Here is a 20,725-nt window from a genome sequence, read left to right as displayed (position 1 = left end):
AACATAATGAGCTGTAACCTGGAACTTCCCCTACCTGTAATCGGGTGAAAGGGCTGATGTGGTCTCTTCCACTTTGCTTTTTCACTGTAACTTTCCCTGTGTTTGTCACTGTTTACACATGGGCATGACTATGCTTTGCGCACACACACGGCTGAGCAGAGGGCATCAAATCCTGAACCGCAATGCTCCTTAATCACAGATGCAACAAAATCAGCCAGTAAAGGAAACTGTATGAGCAATTTGTCTAACAGCTGTTGCAGAAATGTTATGCTTTCACTGCTTTGCCTGCAGTAAGTTTGCTGTAGTCCTAATTTTATCTCTAAAACCAGTATCATTCTATTCCTTAAGGGATCTCTTCACTTGACAAATTTCAGAATGCTATAATTTCAGATTATGATCTTAACTGTTGCTGCTCTTGATAACAGCACTAAATGATTGGAGGCACTTTTCTGTACAAAAAGCTGCTTTACATGTGCGACTAATCACAACTTAAAGTATGAGCATCCTCCAAAATGTGATAGGCTGGATTTTACTTTTTTTAATTTAAAATATTGTTTTTTTGGCTTTGTCCTTTTATATTCTGAGACAGCAGTGCTCTCTGTTTCCTGTCACGTATGTGTACCATTGAGATTTTTGATCCCACTTGTGTGTACACACACAGAGACGGACTAATGCACCTTAAGATATACTAATGCACACATGGAACATTAGCAGAGAGAATTGGCCTGTAAAATAATTCTCCAGTTTATAATATTCTCATTTACAGTGTTTTATATATAGCAGGCCAAATGCTGTTTTCTCCATCACTGTTGTTTGTGCTTGTGTTCACATTGACATTGTATTTGAATGCCTGTGCATTTTAAACATGAAAGCATCAGTTCCATGAACAGTGTGTGGTTTTAAGGTGTGTGTTGAGGCTTTGGAAGTGCAGGGAGTTGAAAGAAACTATAAATATCTCAGCTCAGCTTTTTGACCCTCTAAAAATAGGTTGATCTTTCTTGTAATACGCCTCACCAGAGTTTACTCAGTTACTGAGAGCGAACAGTGATATAAATTTCCTGTATTATCAAAGGTTCCATTTGCCTGCTAGTGGTGCTTTTAATTGTATTATATATCATTCAGACTTGGATGGGTTGGAAAGCTTAAAAAAAAATCCTTAATGTTTAATATAATAAGTAGATACCAGTATGACAGTGTGTCCAGTGTTTATAATTAATAAAACATTAATTCTCTCTCTAAACGGAACCAAATGGACATCACCAAGGAAGTTAACTGGCTAATAATGTTTGTTTTAACTGCTATGATTTGACTGAAATGTGATACTGACCACATGTCATACTTGGTGAAACAGGTCTATTTAGTAGCTGTTGTGAGGCATTTGATTGTATCCCGTTCTTTTTACAGTACAACATCTCACTGTATGTCGGATCAAATTATATTCATTATGTTCTTAAAGCACCAATGTGTTCTGTTTTGTTGTACTAGATGGTGAAAACTGGCCCAAACAAAACCACATAAACATTTTGCTTTTAGGAGCTGAAGATGTAGTTGGGGTCAGTGATTCAAGCTTCTCTTCAAGATTCACAACATAAATCTCTATTACAAGACAAATGCATGAAAACTAAATGTGTTACTGCATAAATGTAGATTATTTAATGTCAAATGTTATATATGCATTGCTTCATTGTGATGCTACTTGGTATTTAAGAAGTCTAAGAAGTTCTCACCAGCTTTCAGTGATGTATTTTGAACAAGTAGAAAAGAAGCTCTGAGCTGATCTGAAATTGGACTCTGGCACAGTCAAGTGAAATTGTAAATTTATTAGATGAAAAGTGTGAGGCAGAGCTGCTCTCAGAGTCAAAGATTGATCAAAGTCTTAACTTTTATCTGGCATATTACTGCAGTCTAAGCAAGGGACAGGAGGGCTCACGCCAGTACGGATGTGAAGGAATAAAGGAAAGTGAGGGAAGCAAAAAAAGAGATAAAATATGCCGTAGATTGATTTGGTACATTGTGAGAGTGAGAGGTTCATTAAGCTCTTGACACACGGGATGAACAGAATTTCATGCTCGTCTGCTCCAGATGTCACGACCGTGGCCATGTATTTCCCTAAAAGTCTTGAATGAATACCACGTTTGCCAGAGAAACATCTTTGTCTCTTGCACACAATTAGAATTAAAAGATCCTGGTGATTTTATGAGAAATCCTCACTCATCAGAACTTTTAAATGTCAGCAGACTTTTTCCTAGACAGTAGGAGACGGTGCTTTCTTCATGCCTTTAAATTTTTTATATTTGATTTAATGATGTTGAACATTCTTATTTTCTATCTTCACTAAATACAAATGCTCTGGGTTGTATGGGAATAAACACACTACTACTGATATGAGGAGAAACAAGTACAGCTTTAGCAACATGGTAACAGTGCAGCATAAATTTCAGTTGTTGAGTCTGGATGCAGCTTTTTCCTGCATGTGTTGGTGTGTATGTGTTGATTCAGTGGGGGCTTTGCTGTGCCCGTAAATGATTAACTTCGATGTAGATGGTTCATTAAAGAACACCAAAAGTGATGACTATTCCTCAGTGAGTGGTAATTTGCGGGAGATGAGTACCATTCTCCATGTCAACAGGAAGCTAATTGTTGTTTGTTTGCTTTGTTTTTTCACGGATGTGAATCCTTCCCTCCAGCACAGGGCATTGGTTACGGTGGTGAGAAGGGAGGTGGGGAGAGCAAAAGAGATACAGAGTGAGAGAGAGGGGAAGCAAGATTACGACACTGTCATTGTTGACTACACTAATGAGAAATTAATTACACTACAGCTGGCTCTGCAGACTGTATTACTGGAGGCTGCACATAGGTGGCAATATGCTGCATCAGAAAGGCTTGGAGGCATTTGAGGATTTGGGACAGACAGGCAAGGTGAACCAAAATCAGTAACCATGGAAAAGAATCACAGCTAATGACAAAACAGAATGCAGTTTGTGGTATTAAAAAGCTTTTAGAAAATCATTTGAAATCAAATATAAATCCTCAGGAAACAGGAATATTTAAAGCGGGCGAACCTGAACTGAGAGGGCAATCCTGAAACCCCCCCCCCCCCCCCCCGGCAGTCTTCCATAGGCTAATGGCTGCCTCTTTGTCATTACAGCTAACCTAAAGTGTGGTAATGCGCACACACACATTTACACTTAATCCACATGCACAGGTCTAGCAAATATGGCTATAAAGCTTATACGTATAGTGTAAACTGTCACTATGTGTGCATACTGCAGCATTATTACACAGGCACAAAGAGTAGTGAGCTTGACACTTCAGGCTTTACATATCTTATTCCAATCTGTATAATCTGAATTGTGTGAAATGAATGGATGGGCGTTTTAGTTCATTGCTGGGAGCAGAAGTCGGCATAGTTGCATGCAGTAACAAACACACAAGTGGACATATAGACAGTGGCAGACACAAGAATAGAGTGCCAAACTCAAAGTACCTATGCACAAAGACACATGGGGGAAAAAAACTGCAACACAGCAACTATTGGGAAACATATGTGATTTGTACTTGAGTTTTCAGTTTGGTTCATGTGGGAGTTATTGCCTGTACTGCCACCAGGGGGCGTATGCAGTGGTTTCACTTCTGTTGTAGAAAATCATTTGAAATCAAATATAAATCCTCAGGAAACAGGAATATTTAAAGCTGGCGAACCTGAACTGAGAGGGCAATGCTGAAATTGTCATTTTTGTAAGATAAACTTAACGATGCTCAACCAAACGGCTCTTTCTGTTCTACCTACTGCCATTGTACCTGTCTACAGTGTGCACTGGCAGCAGTGCAGCCTTGCAACTAGAGATGCCATCCTCACTGTCCTGATTTGGCATCCAACCCAGCAACATCAGCCATATGCAATACCCTTAAGGAAGACACTGCAGTGTCGCTGTACCTCTATCGTAGGTAAGAGCATCAGACAGCTGAAAAAATAAAAATTGTCTGCATGTGTCTGTTTGCACAGATGCATCTGTGTGTGCAATTATATGCTTGCAGCAGGTCAGTCAGTTATGAAGGGCCCTGGTAGACTTGATATTCAATTACATGATAGTGTTTGTGAGGCGAGACCGATGGCGCTGTAAAACTGCTGCATGCTCGGAAGGTACGCGTCAGGGTTAATTTAGCTTTCATAATGAGATGGTCGAGAGGAGGTGGAGACTGTGGGCAGTGCATTAGGGAGGGATGAAGGAGTTTATTGCAGACGTGACTTAAACATGTGGACAATGCAGTAAGACAGGTTTGATTTACATTTTAGGATTAAAAAGTAGGAGAAGTAGGATTAAAAATGTCTGGGGGGGGAAACTAATTGCTGAAAATTAGACAAACATATGCACTGTGAGGAAGAGAAGAGGAAAAAAGTGGTGTGGGTGAGGTCAGCTGGCATAAAACGACTGCAGTTGCTCAATACCCCTTTTTATTTAAGGAGGGTGGAACAGATTGGTTCCTGTGGATTTAGGCCATTTGTAAAATGCACACACACACTGATGGTGGCCCTATCTCTGCAAGGTGCTGCAGTGGCCATGAGGAGCAACTTGAGGTTCAATGTTTTGCCCAAGGACACTTCGACATGTGGACTAAGCACAACGAGAGTCAAACCACCAACCTTCCATTTTTAATATGACCACTCTACTTCCTGTGCCACAGCCGCTTACCACACTTACTAGCCAAATTGTCTAAAATGCTTTTGAAAAAACACATGAATGAAACAACAATGTTCTCATGTGATTCAGAAATGTTAATTAACTGGTCATAACTCACAGATCTGTCTGTCTTCTTCTCAGGAAATATTTTGCTCATTATTTCCTGCTGTTGATTCTCAGTGACCTGATTCTCCCCTTCACTGGAGGAAGTATATGGCGCTATAAAGAAAATGAAAGGTGGCCCAAATGACTTCCCCACTGATTTTTATAAACAGTTTTCTAATCTTTTATCACCCTTACTTTTAGACATGTTTAATGACTCTGTGCATCATGGTTTTCAGCCCCATACATAACTCATTCTCAAGAAGAACAAGGAACCAGAACAGTGTAATAATTGGATATCAGAAAGTTTATTAAAAAATGTAAAACTTTTGACAAATATTTTGGCATATCATTTAGATCCTACGGGCAATTTAGAGTTGCCAGTCAACCTAAGCGGCAGGTCTTTGGACTGTGGGAGGAAGCCCGAGCAACTGGGAGAACCCACAGAGGCACAGGGAGAACATGCAAACTCCACACAGAAAGGACCCAAACCTCGAACTCTGGGTTCGAACCAGGAGTTTGAGGTTTGGGTCCTTCTTCCTGTGAGGCAACAGTGCTAACCACCGTGCTGCTGTGCCCCCCTATGAATACACTTTTATAACAAAATTGGATTTTGCAGATCAAGTCTTTTCTTGTCTTTGCTTGTCCAGCTGGGCCCTGAAATGGGTCTCTGTCCTCTCACTGCAGGGAGCATTTGAGGTCTTGTGTGATCTGAAGGTGCATTGCCTTCTCCTGCTCATACTGTATGCGAGCCTTCTTCATTCTATCCGTTTGGCTCTTGGCGAGTTTTTTATATTTGCAAAGCTGCTCAATAAAAAAGGTTTTCTCTTTTTGCCACTGGACTTGGCAACACTCAAGCTGTTCTTCAGTGTGTTTTAGTGCTGCCGTGATATTGTTCTTCTCTTCCAGTAGATCCTTGTGCTCGGTCTCAATGGAGGCTCTGCATTTCTCAAGTTCATTTAACAGGTTTTGCAAGTGAAAGTTTTCAATCTTTAGACCTGCTGCCTTTCTGAGTTCAGCGTCCATCTTTCTGGTCTCTGCTCTTTGTTGTTCCAGCTGGGCCTTCAAGGAGCTCTCTGTGCTCTCCCACTCCTGCTCCTTTCTCTGCAGGGGACTCTTGATGTCCTGTGTGGCCTGAAGGAGCATCTCCTTGTCCTGCTCATACTTCATATGAGCCTTCTTTAGGGCATTCGTTTGCCCCCATAAAGAGCTCTTTATACATTTCCACCTTATGAACAAGGAAGGTTTTTTTTCTTTCTCTTCTCATGGCAACACTCAAGCTGTTCTTCAGTGTGTTTTAGTGCTGCTGTGAGATTGTTCTTCTCTTCCAGTAGATCCCTGTGCTCAGTCTCAATGGAGGCTCTGTATTCCTCAAGTTCATTTAACAGGGAGGCTTTCTCCTCTAGCAAGCAAAGGTTTACACTCTTTAGACTTTGAGTTCATCGTCCATCTTTCTGGTCTCTGCTGTGTGTTGCTCCAGCTGGACCGTCATAGAGCTCTCTGTCAACACGATGAGATAACTGCACTGCTATGTCTCCCTTGTGGGGATGGCTGAATGATCATATTTAGCAAGAATGTTACACATTTTCTTTGCTGAAAATGCAGTGTATGGCAAGTTGCTTGTGGCAGTTAACAATTTGCACCGACACATTTTATTCCATATCACAACCGTTCTCGACCAGTGGGCCATAGCCCACTGGTGGCTCTCGGTGCCCTCGCCACAGTGGCATAACACGTTTACAGTATTTATTTTGTGGGGTTTTTTCCTCATTTATTTTGGGAAGATGGACATTAGGTTACAAAGGGTTGAGACCCTCCTGTCATATAATAAAAAAAAAAAAGATAATTCTTTGTAAACAGTGATCAAAAATGATCTCTTACTGCAATTATTGTACTGTAATGTATTGGATGCACCAGTATGACTGTTTATTGGCTAAAAACTGAACCATTACTTGTCAGTCCTTTCTCCTTTTTGATCATGTATTTTATGAAATAAATCATCTGTGCTGTTTACACTTGGTGATCATCTTTCTGAATTTGAACATAGACCAATTACAGTTACAGTTGAATCAGTGGTGGAAATAATCTTTAGTTACTGCCCAAAGGGATTTGTTCGATCAAGTTGCAATGCAGTTAACAAAACATATTTCTCTCGTTCTTGCATCTCATGTCCAAATCAATTATGGTAACACTTTACAATAAGGATACATTAATCATTTACGTATGTTTTTCATGTTTATTAGGGTATTAACTCATACATTATGTAATAGTTTTTAATGACATTGCTAACATTAGTTGATACAGCAATAAGCATCAACTAAAAATTAAATACAATAAGCATTAAACTTAAATGTCTCTTGGTAACTAATGCTAGTAAATAGTCGATAAAGATATCATGTATTTCATGAAGTCCACAGCTTTGCATTTTCATTAGGAGAATGCTGTTTTAATGTTCATTTAAGAGTAATAATTGTCCACTTGTAAGGTCTGTGGGTTCTCTCACTGAGTGGTGAGAGAAAGAGAAGCTGGTCCCAGAACACAAAATATCAATTCAGGGAAGTCAGAAGTGCTTTTATTACAAATTAAGCGAAGTACTGATGGGGAAAATAATAATGAGGGTACTGGTTTCTGACTAGGCTACTAGAGATAAAGTGGTTGTGAGCCGAGGCTGTCTCGTGCTGGAGGTTTAGCACTGAGGTGTGTGTTGGGAGTGGCAGCGGGAGCGTAGCAGAAGAAGCTGCAGAATGGATATTCCCTCACAGGAGATGGGCACCAACGGGAAGATGCAGAAACAACCAGAAGCAGTCTTACTTGAGATGTGGTTGAAGATTGTCTGTCTGAAACCAGAGTGATGGGACTTCATGGGCTTTCTTTTTAAGAGTTTGTTTGAGGCAGTTTAGTAACAAATAAGTCATGCATTAGATAAATCAGACACTCGCTTGTGTGATTCTGTGAAATCTGTATGTCTGAATGGTTCAGGGCCTTGAAGAGAATTTGGGATATCTCATAGGAGACTGTTTGCTAGCAGCATCCTTCCTGTCCTACATGGGACCTTTTCCTTTCCAACTATAAAGATGAGCTGCTTGCCATGTGGATGAAGGTGATGAGATGCAAATATACACACACACACATTCATGACTAGCTACCATTACTAGCCAGTCATGAAAGAAGTTTCCTTCCAAAATATTAAACTGTAATGGTTTATTTTTGCATTTTCAAAAACTTTTTTTAAAAATTTCTCCTCTTGTTTTTCCCCTCTTTCTCTCTTTGCCCTCGGAAAAAGAAACAGAATTTTCCAGAGACGATGGGATGCAATCATATCTTCCACATAAATCATTGACTTTGCAGTTAATAGTATTAAATATTCGATTTGCATTTAATGCCACTTATGATTCATGAAAATGGAAAATTTTAAGTCTTTTACAATTTGTCCACTAAGCAGTAAATCCAGTGCTAAAAACAGCAGTAACAGGTAAAGTACATTTTGTGCAAGGGGTAAGTTGCTACCCCACCTTAAAAATGTGTGTTAATGTTTATCTAGTTATCTACATTGTCCCAAAGAAAATTATACAGTGTAACATCAAACCAACATCGTGTCCTAAATTCTACCTTCCTCCAGATGGTATTTCTTATAAAAGCAGTTGTAATTTCAACTCTTAACAACAAGGAGGGCAATCAGTTTATTGAATGGCTAACATGAAACCTTAAGCCATTTTGTTAGGCCCTACTAGAAAAATGCTTTAAAAAAAAAAAAAGTAAAACTGACATCACATCGTCTTGAGCTGTTATTCACAAAAACAATGCACTGAGCAATGTTTAGCTGGATGTCAGGTAAGGCATCAGTAGTGGAAAGCCAGGCACAGGCCAGAAAGATAGTTCTTTATACATCCTCTTTGTTTTCCCCTTGACTACTATGACTTCTTTTTGCTCTGTTACCTCCTTTCTACTCTTTAACATTTAGAGAAATATGTGATTGTTTCTGATGCTGTGTGTATGAGTTGGCATGTGATAGGCTGTGTTTTGTTGTGTGTCTTATCTCTGCTTGATTCCTCCAGCTTTACTCCAGTGTCTAGTGAAAAATGAAGTGTAGACCCCCCCCCCACACACACACACAGGCAAAGAAATGCTGTAAAGTAGCATAGTTGAGTGGAATAAGCCACATCCTTGAACCTGTGTATTTTAGTTTCTGAAGCAGAGAGCAGAAAGAAGGCCAGTTCCATTGTGCTGTTCAAACACCTGAGAAATTGTGCTAAATAATTCTAAAGTCAGGGAACTCACAATTAGGTGAGAGAGAGACAAAGTCCTTGAATCCTCCCTGTAGGCTCCTTTCTAATCTCTGTTCTACATGGGAAAGTGTCTTGTAAGATCAAAAGGTTTTGGGAATAGCATAACAATTATTGGATCACAAAAAAAACTACATTATTCTTTGACTTTCATTTAAAATATCTGAAATCACTCTTTGCCTATTTCTGTGTTGAAATGAACTTTTGCTAATGTTCGAACCTGGACAAAATTTTGATTGAAATGTTTTTTCTTAAAGTCCTTCACAACCTAAGGGTAAGATGAATATACAGTATTTGGAAAACTGACATATTTGAAATAATATTAATGCAATATTCCCAGCAAAATTTGCATCTGTTACTGAGAGAGTGGCTAGAAGACGTTCTGCAGGCACTGCGATCCTCCTCTGAATGTCAGAGGATATGGAAAGTAGTTATATTTTCTCTACCAAAATGAGAGCTGCTGTTTGTGGCAGAGAAACAAAGTCATGTTTTTCCCAATGGCACTTATCAACTCGTTTCCTAAGGGTAGTTCTCTCCTGCTGTGACACTTTATACCAATACTAGCTTCAGGGCAGCAGGCTAACTTCCTACAGTATAACAGTGGCCAAAAGACTAGTGTATCAGAGGCACATTCACCTACAAATGCACACAATACAATTCTAAGCCTGAGCATATTAGATTTTTGTAGCTATGTGCACTCAGTTCAGTTGGCAGTTTATTAGATACACATAGCTGAGTCGACAGCTCACTAAAACTTTCGCAACAATAACCGAATGCTGTCACTTTCATGAAGGAGAGGATTTACTGCAGGATTAGACTGACTTACTTTTATCTTGGTGTGCCTAATAAACTGACAGCTGAGTGTAGCCGCAGTCCTTTTTTCTCAGGGGCTTTTAACTGCCAAGTCTTTATCAGAAAGAAGATGACCTGAGCCAGCTGCTGTCTATGAGAATGCCCAAATATTGAAACCAATGCTACATCTGCTGGATATCAATAGAAATGAGGCAAAACTAAATGTCTGTCTTAGCTCTTTAGTGTATTATAAAGCATAAACATCTGACCAAATGGGCTTTAAGCATCCATATAAAATTGACTTGGACACTGGAGACAACTGTTTGAAAGTCGATGCATGTTCTTTAGGTTGTGAATGTTTCACAGTGATTAGTAGATCATGAGCACAGTCATTTTCTAGTTTTGGACCCAAACCATGAACTTTTCTTGAATTTATTCAAGTAGTTTTATACCTAAACCAAATTATAACATTGTAGTAGCAGATAAGAAAAAAGCCACATGAATTGTTTTTCTAATCTGTCAGTTAAGCATTATTTAATAATTTTGTTTCATTGAAGCACTTTCATTTGTACTGATGGTTTAGAGTGCTTCATACTAATAAGATTTTTCCTATTAAGCATTCCTCTAATGTTGTCTGTGCAAAGAATGACAATGCACTGCCCCCTTACCACTCAATACAACCCCACCCTCTTCATGCTCTCTGTGGTGCATGACTTCACTGCAGTCTAGGTCAGCAAGTCAACCAAATACCAAATGGTGCAGAGGACTGCATCTAGAAGAGACGGCAAAAGATCTGATGTTCAAAATACTATGTTTTTGTTTAACAAAGTTGTGCCCCCCCTTTTTTTTTAACTCAACAGGGAAGTAGAACTGGAAGTTATGCAGTGGGAGAACTAGAAACTGCTAGTGCTCCCTTTTTGGGTTTCTTCAGAGAATAAATGTTTTTGTGATCAAAGAAAGATTTGAGTAAATCTCTCCCACAACAACAACGCTGACATTACGCCAGTCTCTCGCTCTCTCTTTCAGACATTACATCATACCAGAGGCTACAGTATGAAAGACTTTTGGACTGACAAAATTGTTGGCTGACCCTTCAGACATGGCTACCACACAGTTGAATGAGGTGTGTGTGTAATCAATGGATTTAATTAAGAGCTTGTTTACCATACTGCTCATATGCACTAGTCTTTTTATACTGTTTTTCTGGGGCAGGGCAGACTCATATGGGGATTCAGCCTGCATTATCTCACTGCAAAATAAAAAAAGCATGTAGCTACTGCCAGCATCAGACATACAGCAGAGTACATACACACAATGCACACGCATTTGCCTACTTACCTTCAAACACAAAACATCAAACTTAAACTGGATTGCTTTGAAGTCTAAATGTGGCAGTGGTCCTTGGTGAAGGGGGAGACAAAAATCTGAAATTCTGAATGTTCCATCTAGTGGTCTGTTGAGACTGGAATGTTTATTTATTTATTTATTTTTCTCTGTTTTACCTTCCACTCACTAAGAACTTGTTCTTAAATTGATGCAGAGGAAAGCACTAATTGAATTAGTATGAACTTGTGGCTTAAAAGAATAAATTGCATTAAATCTGGGACAAAAACACTTTTTACTATTACTATGATTATGTGAGGATGAATGTTCACCAGTGCTTGTAAATGTATTACACAGCCAAGCTCACAGGGGAAGCCTGTTTGCTGCTGCCCTCACTCACCAATATACAATTTCCACAAAGAACCACCATATGGTTTTTTTTTTTTTTTTTTTTTTTTTGATTGCATCTGTGCTGTCCTGTGGGCTAAAAGTGTAATGTTGCATCAAGAGGGTTTTGGGTTCAGTCCTGACCCAGGTTTCTAGGGTTGCGGTTTGTTCAAGCATTGTGTGCCCAAAATTACACCTCTGCGTTCAGTTTGAGCTGAGTGTAATGATATGTTGATGTTGGTGCATTCGTGATGTGGTCATGGTTGCAAATGATGCAGTGATTGGCAATGAGAAAGGAGAAACAGGTGATGTCATCAGAGACAGAGGGAAGCTCAGTTTAAAAAAAATAAGTGCTTGTGGTTTGGAGGAATGGTCAAGGAGACTATCACCAAATCTTCTTTATTGAAACAAAGCTCATTTTCATCATGATGGCAGCTGGATGTAACAGGAGTCAAGTCTATCTGTGCAGCCATGTGCACCTTGCGTGTATGTATGCTTGTGTGTGTCCAGAGAAGAATATTATGGTCGACTAGGCAGAAACTGTGTGGGCTGACACAGCGGGCTGTGAGGGCACTAGAGCTGGAGGACAAGTTTAGTCTCGGAAGGCTGCCTCGCTCACAACCTGCTGCTTAACTATGCTGAAAATGGTGGTCTTTGATTGGAAACTAGTTTGAATTCCTTCTGAACACGCACTGAAATATTTAATACATCAAAGCTGATGGCATAAAAGTATTTTAATTGTTTACAGTACATGTACACGTACATAGGAAATGTGAATGGGAAAATTTTTTGTGGGGGTAGTACAATAGGCTACTGGTGACAGACCCACTTCCACCATCTGTAATGATATATCACACACACACACACAGATCAACTATCTAATGTAGAGTCCAATCAGTCATCCTGCTGATCAATTAAGGTAACAGAGAAGCAGCAGTATCTGAAGAATAAATGAGAAAACTTGGAAACTTGCTCTACAGGACCTCAGTAACGCAGAATAATTAGTCCATAATAAGAGAATGAAAATGAATGGGATTGTCATGTGGACTGTTCATTTGAGTACAATAATGGATGATATGCTGTAATTAGCAATGGAATTGAAACCCTGTCTTTTTTCACAGTAATTTGTCTTTTTGCTGTACAGACTATAGACCCTTAACTTCACAGACTAACTCAGCTCTTCTAGTAGGTCTCAGTCACATTCAGCCTGTGAAAATACATTCACTCTAATCCCAAGTCCAAAATAAATTTATGGAAGTTGAAGCCATCTCACGAGGAACAGCTGTGTGTCACGTCTTTGTCTACACTTCAGATGGTTTCTCTTGATTACTTCTCTCTTAGCTGAGTGTAGAAGGTGTGTTGTAGAGGGATCTTCACTTTAGAGGTTACTGAAGCAACAGATGTGGATTAAGATCACAATGTTCTCAGTTTTGGCAAACTGCGTGATGTCCTGTTGCATTCTGGACAAACTGTAAAATAAATAGATATCAAACAAACACCCTTTGAGAAGTCAAATACAGATGAGAACTCAACAGCAGCCATGACTAGCAATGAAATCAGAAGACAAACAGCTGTGTAGTGTTTTAAATTTTAAAACAATAATTAAAGCCAGCGCTGATCTTGCTATTGTCAGTATTTATTCTGGATCTTAAATTTCTGTCACATCTACCAAGCGAACAACACTTGTCTCTTTGTGTAACTGTGTAAAATGCACATCATTACCTTAATTTATACAATTCCAAACATTAAAGTGGATCAAGAGTTCTTGCCACAAACACAAAATGACAAAAAACAGGACTCATTTTTAAGGCTTACATGTGCAAAACAGTTGAGCATACAAGACCTGCACAACTTGCGAAGCCATTATAATTATGCATATTAAAAAAAAAAAGGAATCCCAGCTGCTCAGGAGTGTCAGTATCAGATGCTTCAATTAAGCACAGACAGGGAAGAAACTGAAAATCTGCTCACTCATTCGTCTGCGCTGTTTGTGTTGATGAGACATCAGCCTGATATCTGCAGACAGCTGTTAGCTAGTGTTTGCTACCCAGCAGCGACAAACTGAATAAAGTAGACCACAAACTGTTCACTTGACTTCCATGGCTTCATATCTTGTAGTCAAAGATAATATCTATTCAGCAAACACAAGCAGAGCTCAGATTAGTGTGCACAGTCTATCCCTCCTCATAGACGCAATCTGTAGCTAACCATCCTGAGTCAAGATGGTAAACTGCTGGCTCTCCATAGACTAATTATTTATGTCACCATTTACGAGACGGCCGTGAATCAAGACAGCACATACACTCTAGCCAGGTGTTGTCACTTTTTAAGTTAAAATAGCCTTTTTTTTTTACACATTATATTAACTTGAATTCTACAACGTAAACATTTTACACATCATGCATCCCTAAGTGAACCACTTACAACTGGAACCACTGCTACATATGGTATAGCATACAATGACAATGTGCAAAAGGAAAGTTTTTTTTTTTCTAGTTTTAAGAATCAATATTGGATCATTCACATATTCCTATACAAACAGGGTTGGTAAGTTCTAGTAAGCTGATGAGTCAGAAAAGTGGAGGGGCTGGAGCATAGCAGCCAGATTGCTGCAGAAGGCAGTGGGTGCTGACTGGAGGATGGTAATCAGGAGGTAGGATAGGGCACAGGAGAAGTCTGTGGGTGACTGCAGAGCGTAGGATGAGAACAGACTTCAGTAAACTGGGATGTTGATACAGCTGAGGAAACTGACCTAGCAACAGAAAAGATGCACTAGTTGTCATTGTAACTTGCAGGAAAATCTTAACTTCATAGCTACAAAAAAAACAAACAAAAAAAAAAAAACTGAGGTCATCAGAGAATCCAGCCACAGTGTGGCTGGACACAGTGCATTAAATACTGCAGAGCAATGAAATGCATCCAGAGAGTGGGATATGTGTAGAAAATGTATTCTGTATTGCAGAGGGTTCAGCAAAGACACAATTGAGATTATATCATACATGATGAAAGGTTATCACCCATGCCAAAAAAATCATCCACATTGATGTTCCATTAGTTTCTTCCTAGTCGTGCAACTTTTCAGCAAAGGAAAATAAGTGCTTGTTATTCCTCAAGCTCAGATGATCCTTTCAACAAATACTGTACATCATCTGGATGAGCTGTCCATGTTGAAATGCTGTCTAGCCTGAGGGAGAATTATCGGGCATCTGATAAAACCAAACAGATGCTTACACAGCTGATGATGAACATAGGATCAGCTAATAAACAAAAAAGCTCATGTTTAGTTTGAATGAGAGCCTCATGAGCTGCACATTTAGCATTACTGTTGTTACTGGTTTCTGTAGTTGCTGCTGTTGGTATAATGTTCCTCCTGTGGCCAGTGACCTATTCATACACATGCACATATGGAGGCCCTACATGTGCAGGCATAGTGCACTGTCTCTAAGAGTTCTGCAAACATGGCTGACAGGGAAAAAAGGATAAGGGACAGGTGGCTTTTGAATCTTGGAAAATTAGTCAGACTTGAGAGATTTTTGTTCACACCATTCCTCACAAAACCCTTATCCTCCACATACAGTCCGCAGCTGCCAGGCACTTTTCATTTACACACATGCATATAGTATACTGTGCTTTTACACACAGGCCTTACTGCACATACTAACAGTGTAGTGTCAGCTAATGGATGTGGATGATAAGGGTGGGAACAGCACTTGTCTCTTTGCTACAGTCATGACAGCACAGTTAAAACTGATTTGGACTGAACTCTATATACATAGACCATTTACATACCTAATGTGTACAGTGAAGTAGAGAGAAGTTCCTAAACGCATACATTCATTGTTGTTCATTCTGCTGTTCACCATTTGCCTTGCCACTTTAATAGATGCATCTTTCCTACTTCACAGCTGCAATCACGTGCTTTACAGTAAGAATAATGGAAGTACTACAGTAGAATAAGAAACCAAACAGAGCTGTTGTCTGTAGAAGAGGGGAGGCATCCATCACTCTGTGATCACAATAATGGGCAGCGAGGGGAGTAATTATGTGGTGTAACTCTGATGTGTGATTCTGTAGTCTTCCAGGCAGAAACACAGTGAGCTCAATGGGTCTCATTCACCAATCATTCTTGAAAACAAATTTCTTTGTAAAACCCACTTGGGAAGTTTTCGTGAAGATAGTGCGATTCACCAATGTTTTCTTATCTGGGATTTGTTCTTAAGAAAATTATCTGCGCACACTGTTGAGGACACTTACACATTTTAGCACAGGTGTGTGTGTGTGTGTGTGTGAAATAACTGATTATTTAGTTTTCATCAGTTCTACAGTTATATAATATAGGATTAAAGTCACAATAGAAGTTTTGTCATTATTAGTTTTTCTGTAATATGTTTTCCCGTTTTACAAATCAGTGTGGTGTTTGAAAATGAATAAACACTACACTAAAAATTACAGCAATCAAGTGTTTGGTTTTTAGGTTTTAAAATTAACTTTCTCAGTGTGATTATTTGTAGTTTAGAATTAGGATGCATTGCTTAAAAACCAAACTTGTTTAAGTGCATAACTTTACTTCTAATTTCTGTTCATTTCTTTGTCTCTGGGATATTTTGGCTGGTGACTGTGTAAGCGCTTGGTTGTCCAGCACCACATCTGAGATCAGACGCAGGGCAGTTAAAGGGCACTGGGTGCACAGATGGAGGTTCACTCAGCTGACGCCACATCCAAGAGAGCTGTGTATGGCCCCGGTGCGCTGGTCCAGCTCTGATAACAATGGGCAACCTGTCCTCCTCCACTGGTCAGCGTCTCTCTTCTGATTTTATTATCTCAGATTTGAGATCAAATCATCAGTTGTGCGCCCTTCTCTTTCACTGAATAAGAGGATCCCATGTGTCTCTCTAGTTTTGTTTCATATTCACTGCGATGATACAAAGTATGGCGGCTCAGTCGCTGTCCTCCACTGCTTAACTACTCACGTTTTCCTTCAGTTTGGAGTTTGTTTCGCCACCATCTTTAGATTGTGGTTCCTGGCTTTCCCAACTTCCCTTTTCCATTTCTGTGAGATGTGTGTGCATGGCCCTGCAGTCTCATGCCTTTTTATGGGCAGTGGTGGGGTGTTAACCTATGCTAATTAGGAACAACTGGCACATGTTTTCAACTTCCAAACACATGAGATTCATTAATATAAGAACACAGGTGCAAACAATTCTGTGATTTAAGTTCATGAATCAGATGTAGACTTTCCTTAGGACTGTTCTTAGGAACAACTTTAAGAAAACACTTTTTCATCAACTGCATTTAGATTTATATAAGTAGTCAACAATGCTAGAGAAACTTTCATAAAAAGGCTTGAAAAGCAAACCTGACTTTGGTTCATATGTTTTTACCAGGTATAGTCACCGGAAATAGTTCAGACCCCTTTACTTTGTGAATACTTTTGCAGATTTAATTTTAAATAGTTTGTTTTTGCCCATCAATCTGCCCTCAATAATTTTCAATGATGTTTAAATCAGGGGACTGTGATGGCCATTCCAAAACCTTCAGCCTGCGTCTCTTGAGGTATTCCATAGTGGATTTCGAGGTATGTTTAGGATCATTGTCCTGTTGTAGAAGCCATCCTCTTTTCAGCTTCAGCTTTTTTACAGATGGTGTGATGTTTGCTTCCAGAATTTGCTGGTATTTAGTGGAATCCATTCTTCCCTCCACCCGTGCAATGTTTCCTGTGCCACTGGCTGCAACACAACCCCAGAGCATGATAGATCCACCCCCATGCTTAATAGTTGGCAAGGTGTTCTTTTCATGAAATGCTGCTCCTTTTTTTCTCCAAACATGCCTTTGCTGATTGTGTCCAAAGAGTTCTATTTTAACTTCATCAGTCCACAGCACTTGTTTCCAAAACGCATCGGGCTTCTGTAGATGTCCTGTTGCATACTTCAGACGTTGGATTTTATGATGGGGACGCAGATAAGGTTTTCTTCTGCTGACTCTTCCATGAAGGCCTTGTCTGTGCAAGCATCGCTGCACAGTGGAACGGTGCACCACCACTCCTGAGTCTGCTAAATCTTCCTGCAGGTTTTTTGCAGTCAAATGGGGGTTTTGATTTGTCTTTCTGACCAGCATACGAGCAGTTCTGTCCGAGAGTTTTCTTGGTCTTCCAGATCTCATCTTGACCTCCACAGTTCCCCTGATCTGCCATCTCTTAATTACATTTCTTACTGTGGAAACTGCAAGCTGACAACGCTTTGCTATCTTCTTGTAGCCTTCTCCTGCATTGTGGGCATCAATAACTTTCATTTTCAGGGTCTTACACAGCTGCTTAGAGGAACCCATGGTTGCTGGGTGTCCACAAGTGTGTGCACAAGGTTTGAAGAGTCAAAGTATTTGTACAGCTTTGAAATTGGCATTTACCAATGACAGCTGTTGCTGTGCATCAGATCTAACGAGCTGATTAAGGTCTGATACCTTGTGAGAGACTTTGAGACTCTGGAACTCTTAGGGTGCCCAAACTTTTGCACCATGCCATAATCATGTTTTTATTTTTTATTTTTGTTCAATTTATGGCATAAGAAGTAACTATGCATCACTGTTTGCAGAAAATATTGTGCATTTTTTCCATTTCCAAGAGAAACTGTGTTAACATCTGTTCAAATAAAAAATCACCAAAATCTGTTATTTATCAAGGGGTGCCTAAACTTTTGCATAAGACTGTATAAGGTCCCACAGTTCATACCTCATGTCCTAAAAAAAAAACAAGACCCAACATCCAAGACGCTCTCTGTAGACCTCTGCAATAAAACTGTGGTGATACATAGATCTGGTCTAGGGTATAAAACAATTTCTAAAGCTTTGAGTGTTCTCAGGAGCACAGTGGCCTGTGTAATTGTGAAATGGAAGAAGTTTGGGACAACTAGGCTAAAATCAATAACCAGGAATGAAGGTCCTTGGTCAGTGAGGTGACCAACAAAGGTCACTTTAACAGAGCTTCATAAGTCTTTTGCACAAATGGAAGAACCTGCCAAAAGATGATCTCAGTTGCCCTACATCAATCAAGCCTGTGGATGTCACCTTGAGCAAAAGGCATATGACAACCTGCTTGAAATTTTCCAAACATCATTTAAATGAGAGAAAATGAGGAAAAAGAAGAGAACCTGATCCTGACGTGGTGGCACACCTTTCAGCATGAATGACCCCAAGCACCAAACCACCAAGACAGTGCTGGAGTGACTTCAGGTCCAGTCTGTGGTTTTGAGTGGCCTAACCAGTGAAATTTGAAAGGATCTGCTGGAAGAATGGGATAAATAGCCACAATCCAGGTGTGCAAAGCTGGTAGATTCTTTCTGAACCAAGGATGTGTTTCTTTTTGTAACTCATATCAGTTTTTGATTTTTAATAAATTTGAAAGAAAATCTGAAAAACTTTTTCATTTTGTCCTTATGGGTTATTGGGTGTAGACTGATAAGCAGAAATGTCAATTTTATAAATTTGAAATTGCATTTACAGCAGAGTTTGTAAAATAAATGAAGCAGGTTGAAGTATAATGCTGTAAGAAAATAGTAAGAATGAAACCTGGTAGACACGGGCTGTTGAGTTATGAACTGAAAATTACTTTTTCAGCTTCATTAGTGGCAAATTCAGATGAACATTTTTGTTTCTTTGTGCATGTTTTGAAAATAGCAGCCTGACTATTGTTTGAGGGGGCTGCTGCTCCTTTGCAACTTTATCTCAACTGAAAACTAAGGGTGTGTATAAGTTACTTGTGTTACCAGGTAATATGTTGCTGCAATGTATTCTTTTAGTTTTTGGTTTAATTATCTGCAGCAAAACGGCTTCAGCAGCTGCAGTGGGGTTTGTAAGGAGCAGGTGAATTGGCTTGCATTCGAAAGGGTATGCATGCTTGTAATTCTTCTGACATGAGTGTGTACTTTTTTTTTGATCAGATCAGTCTCTCTCTTCAACACTTGCACTGTATGTTGCAGAGAGAGAGAGAAGGTTATCTGGCAGAAGAAGAAAAAGTGAGTAATGAGCAAGCAAATAAAGCAACAAAAGGAAAATGCAAAGAGGTGGTATGTGTGTCACCCAAATATCCTGTGCAATTAGGTTATTCTGAGTAACTGGCCCCCAGAAGCTCTCATTAAAATGATCTCAAACAAGGTTTGAGGCCTTTGATCAAACTACAGGCCAAATGTAAATAGTTCAGTGAACAGGCAGGAGGCATGGTGAAGCAAAGTTCACAAGAGGCATAATTTGTACTTGGTGCTTCTAAACAGCATCATTATTGACTGAACATCTGGCTTCTCTGTTAGGTTTTAGTTGAAGATGACGTTTTTCAAAAAGGGGGAGATGAATTGTCTCTTCTGTCATCGGTCTGATCATGCTTATTACCACACTCTTAGTATAATCTCCTCATTTGTCTGTTAGTGAAATGCACTGAATCATGCTGACTCATAGATAGTAAAGGATAGCTGAAGCACAAATACAACCAGTCTTTTCCACCTTTTGGAAAGACTGGGGGGCAGGGCTGGAGCCAATCCCCACTGACTTTGGATAAAAGGCGGGGAACATCCTGGACAGGTCACTAGTCTAACACAGGAGAATATATAGTGGGTACGGAAAGTATTCAGACCCCCTTAAATTTTTCACTCCTTGTTATATTGCAGCCATATGCTAAAATCATATATCAAATCATATATTTAACTTAGGTGCTGTCCATTTCTTCTGATCATCCCTGAGATGGTTCTACACCTTCATTTGAGTCCAGCTGTGTTTGATTATACTGATTGGACGTGATTAGGAAAGCCACACACCTGTCTATATAAGACCCTACAGCTCACAGTGCATGTCAGAGCAAATGAGAATCATGAGGTCAAAGGAACTGCCTGAAGAGCTCAGAGACAGAATTGTGGCAAGACACAGATCTGGCCAAGGTTACAAAAAAAAATTCTGCTGCACTTAAGGTTCCTAAGAGCACAGTGGCCTCCATAATCCTTAAATGGAAGACGTTTGGGACGACCAGAACCCTTCCTAGAGCTGGCCGTCCGGCCAAACTGAGCTATCGGGGGAGAAGAGCCTTGGTGAGAGAGGTACAGAAAAACCCAAAGATGACTGTGGCTGAGCTCAAGAGATGCAGTCGGGAGATGGGAGAAAGTTGTAGAAAGTCAAAGA

The 20,725-nt window shown here is 39.7% G+C and overlaps 1 long non-coding RNA gene across 6 annotated transcripts in view; it reads left to right on the top strand.

Annotated features, from left to right (window-relative positions):
* Positions 1 to 20,725, top strand: part of LOC109959985 (uncharacterized) — a 135,974-nt gene that overhangs the window by 8,433 nt on the left and 106,816 nt on the right. For all 6 annotated transcript variants that reach the window (XR_002274924.1, XR_002274925.1, XR_002274922.1 and 3 more), the window contains exon 3: positions 10,886 to 10,982. This is a non-coding gene — a long non-coding RNA (uncharacterized LOC109959985). The remainder of the gene's footprint in view (positions 1 to 10,885; positions 10,983 to 20,725) is intronic.

The sequence above is a fragment of the Monopterus albus genome, unplaced genomic scaffold, assembly GCF_001952655.1.
Source record: "Monopterus albus unplaced genomic scaffold, M_albus_1.0 scaffold42.1, whole genome shotgun sequence".
NCBI classification, from domain to species: Eukaryota; Metazoa; Chordata; class Actinopteri; order Synbranchiformes; family Synbranchidae; genus Monopterus; species Monopterus albus.
This window is presented reverse-complemented; position numbering and strand designations above follow the sequence as displayed.